General features: G+C 39.4%; 1 non-coding gene across 1 annotated transcript; it reads right to left on the bottom strand.

Annotated features, from left to right (window-relative positions):
* Positions 1-1083: 1083 nt before the first annotated feature.
* On the bottom strand, positions 1084-1189 carry LOC145577145 (small nucleolar RNA R71). Its single transcript, XR_014098632.1, has one exon. It is a non-coding gene; the product is annotated as a small nucleolar RNA R71 (small nucleolar RNA).
* Positions 1190-4183: the final 2994 nt, after the last annotated feature.

Consider the following 4183-nt stretch of genomic DNA (forward strand, 5'->3'; position numbering starts at 1 on the left):
AATTGCTTTAATTGATTGTGATTTTCCTAGTTAGCCATTCATAGTGAACCCTGGCTTGGCTTATAGGAGATAGCTCTTGAATTCCTTTAGTTACAACTGTTGTTTGTCCTTTGTAATGTTTGAATTGATTGAGTGATCCTTCAATTAGCATAATCATTGAGCTTGCATGTGGAACCTATATCCCTAGTGTTTAGCATATTGAATTCTTCGATTTGTTAGCTTTTTGTCATTTTAGTAACCAACCACTACCATTTATATTCTTCGATTTAGCTTGACATAGGCTATAGCATCGTTCTTACTCATTCCTTTGGGTTCGACCCTTGACTTACCATATACTTGTATTAGGGTTGGTCGAGTGTTTACAAATTAAGTTTGGCTCTAGGGAGAGGTAGATAACGACCTACGTTTTCCTCGTGTCAAAATTAGCGCCGTTGCCGGGGAGTGATATTGGTGCTTTGTTATAGTTGTTGAGTATATTTCACCTTTAATTGAAAATACAAAAAGATTTTCTTTTAGGCTACATTTGTAGCCATGCTACTAATCATTTCTTTTGAGATTTTATGCATAAAGCACGTGATCATTCACTAGTGCCATTTGATCCGGAAATTGAGAGAACTATTGCAAGGTTTAGGGGTGCTAGACGATCTTTGAGCCCTAGCATTTCAAGTGAAGAAGAACCACAACAAGAAGAACAAGCAAGAATGGGAGAAAATCCGAGAGTGGCATTGAAAAAATTGGGGATTCCTGGTGCATATAGATTTGAGAGTGGGATTGCTCCACCTACAATACCGGCAAATGATTTTGAAATAAGACCGGCAATGATCACTTTGATAGAGAGGCAATTTAGTGGGGCCAAGCATGAAAGGCCACTAAACCATTTCAAGGAGTTCGAGAAATATTGCAATACTATCAAGGTGAACGGAATTTCCCAAGAATTCATCCGCCTCAAGCTCTTTCCCTTTTCTCTCATAGGGCGTGCTTTGGAATGGCTAGACAAGAAGGTTAAGCCGAATTCTCTAAGGACATGGGACGAGGTTACCAAGGAATTTCTATCCCGTTTATATCCTCAAAAGAAAACGGCGGAAGCTAGAGCTTTGATTCAAGGTTTCAAGCAAAAGCCAAGTGAGAGCCTCCATGAAGCATGGGAGAAATATAAAGAGTATCAAAGAGAATGTCCTCATCACAGAATTCCAACCTATCAAATCATTCAAATCTTCTATGGAGGCCTTAGCCCTCAAGGAAAATGATGTTTAGATGGAGGAGCCGGAGGTCCTATCATGAACAAAACGGAAGAGGAAGTGGTGGACATAATTGAAGACGTAGTGAGGTATTATAGAGATTGGCAAGATGGAGAAAGAGAGTCAAACAGCAAGAGTAGCTCTTCGGTGTACTCGGTTGATCATCTAAATGCAATTAACAATCTATCCTCACAAATGACAAACTTGGGGAAGGAGATGTCCGCTATCAAGGCAAAGTTGGAAAGCGCCTACCTACCAAGTTTCAAGTCTTCCCTCCCAATCTAAGGGGAGAGGTATGTCTTCTAATTCTCAACCCCTTCCTTATTCTACTAACATGCCTAGTGGATGCTTGTTTTGTGATGATTGTGGGTCGTATGATCATGATGTTTCTAGTTGTCCTCATGCGTGTATGGATGTTTGTGATGATCAAAATGGAAATGTGAATGAGCATGTGAACTATGTGTCAAATAATCATGATTCTAGGTTTGAGAATCAAAGAGGTCAATGGAATAGGAATTACAACAATCATGGAAATTTTGACAACTATAACCAAGGTGGTGGTTATAGGAACCAAGGGAACCAAGGTTCTCGAGGTAACTATAACAATCAAGGTTATAGTAGCCAAAATTAAAACCAAAATTATGGTAATCAAAACCAAGGTTATGGGAATCATAATCAAGGTAGTGGTAACCATAATCAAGGTTATGGTCAAAATCAAAATAGGGGTAATTGGAACAATCAAGGTAGAGACAATTTTCAAAACAATGTTCAAAGAGGACCTCTATCCGGATTTGCTCCAAAGACCCAAAATGATAATTCCTATGTTCAATCCTCTTCTTCTTCACATAGAACAAATTTGAAAGAAATCATTGAAAATCAAACAAAGTTGTTGAACACTTACATGACCGTAAGTGATAAGAAATTTAATGAAATGATGACTCATAATAAGATGCTTGAAAATCAAATTTCTCAACTTGCTAATGCTTTGAAACACCGTGCTAGTCCTTCTTCTTTACCTTCCCAAGGCCTAGATCCTAAGAGACCAGTTAATGCTATTGTCACAAGGAGTGGTAAGATTCTTGAGGAGAGTTTGCCTTGGAAGAGTGAGACCAAAGAGGGGACAAAAGGGGTTTTGGTTGAAGATGAGAGAGATGGTGCATCTTTGAGTGAGGTTGAGATTGAGAAGCCTAGTGAAGTGAGAGAGGGGAAAGAGATTGTGAAACCCAAGCTTCCTTATCCACAAAAATTCATGAGACACAAGTTAGATGAACAATTTGGAAGATTCATTGACATGCTTAAGCAACTTCACCTTTCTCTACCATTTACTGAAGTTGTCACCCAAATGCCCAACTACGCAAAATTCCTCAAAGACATTTTGAGTGGTAGGAGGACATGTGATGGTGTAGAGACGGTGAACTTAACCGAGAATTGTAGTGCTATCATAATGAACAAGATGCCACCTAAGCTAAAAGACCCCGGAAACTTTTCCATCCCTTGTGCCATTTATAAAATGCAAATTGAGAATGCCTTGTGTGACCTAGGAGCTAGTTTTAGCCTCATGACATACTCGGTTTACCAAAGAATTGAGCTAGGGGAACTCTTACCTATTAAAATCACTTTACAATTGGCCGATAGGTCAATTAAGTTTCCTAAGGGTAAGGTAGAGGATGTTCCTTTGAGGGTTGGGAAATTTGTTATTCCGGTGGATTTTGTTGTGCTTGAGATGGATGAAGATGCTAATATTCCCATCATTCTAGGGAGACCATTCCTTGATACTTCGGGTGCTTTGATAGATGTGAAAAGTGCTAAAATTTCGCTCAAAGTAGGGGATGAAGTGATAGAATTTGATTTGAATGATAGCATGAAGTATCCAAGTTCTTCTTTAGAAAATTGTATGTTAATTTATTCTCTCAATCATGTTGTGTCTTCTATGCATGAGCAATTGCTCACTTCTAACGATGCTCTTGAGAATGTTTTGTTGAATAAGGAAAAGATAGGTACTCCTAACAAGGAGATGGGTTTGTATGAAAATTTGCTCAATGGAAGCTTTGAGGATGTTGAAGAGCAAATGTGTTTGAGCATTTCTAGCCAAGAAGCGTTGCAAGTGGAAACATTGAAGGGAGGTAAAGGTGCTCCAATGGTTGAGCTCAAACTTCTTCCATCACACCTTAGGTATGAATTTTTGGGACCCAACTCCACTTTTCCCGTGATTGTTAGCTCTTCTTTGAGTGAGCATCAAGCTCAAAAGTTGTGTGGTGTTTTGAAAAATCACCGAAATTCTTTGGGTTATACCATTGATGACCTCAAAGGTATAAGTCCCGCTTTATGTACACATCACATAACTCTTGAGGAGGGTGCTCTACCTTCTATTGAGAGGCAAAGAAAGCTACACCCCCAAATGGGAGAGGTAGTGAAAAAGGAGATCACCAAACTTTTGGATGCAGGAATCATATTCCCTATTTCTAGTTCTAGGTGGGTCTCTCCTGTTCACGTTGTCCCAAAGAAGGGAGGTATGACCGTCGTTGAGAATGAGAAAGGTAAGCTCATTCCAACGAGGACGGTCACGGGATGGAGGATGTGTATAGACTATAGAAGTCTAAACACATCTACAAAGAAAGATCATTTCCCCCTTCCTTTTATTGATCAAATGCTTGAAAGACTAACAAGGCACAATTTCTATTGTTTTCTTGATGGTTATTCGGGATTTTTCCAAATCCCTATCCACCTGGATGACCAAGAGAAAACAACCTTCACTTGTCCATATGGTACATTTGCTTATAGGAGAATTCCGTTTGGCCTTTGCAATGCTCCCGCGACATTTCAAAGATGCATGATGAGTATATTTGGAGATTTGTTGGAAGAGGAGATGGAGGTTTTTATGGACGACTTCTCCGTAGGAGGTGTTTCATTTGAGGCATGCCTTAAAAACCTTGAAAAATGTCTTG

The sequence above is a fragment of the Chenopodium album genome, chromosome 13 (assembly GCF_948465745.1).
Source record: "Chenopodium album chromosome 13, dcCheAlbu1.1, whole genome shotgun sequence".
Taxonomy (NCBI): Eukaryota; Viridiplantae; Streptophyta; class Magnoliopsida; order Caryophyllales; family Amaranthaceae; genus Chenopodium; species Chenopodium album.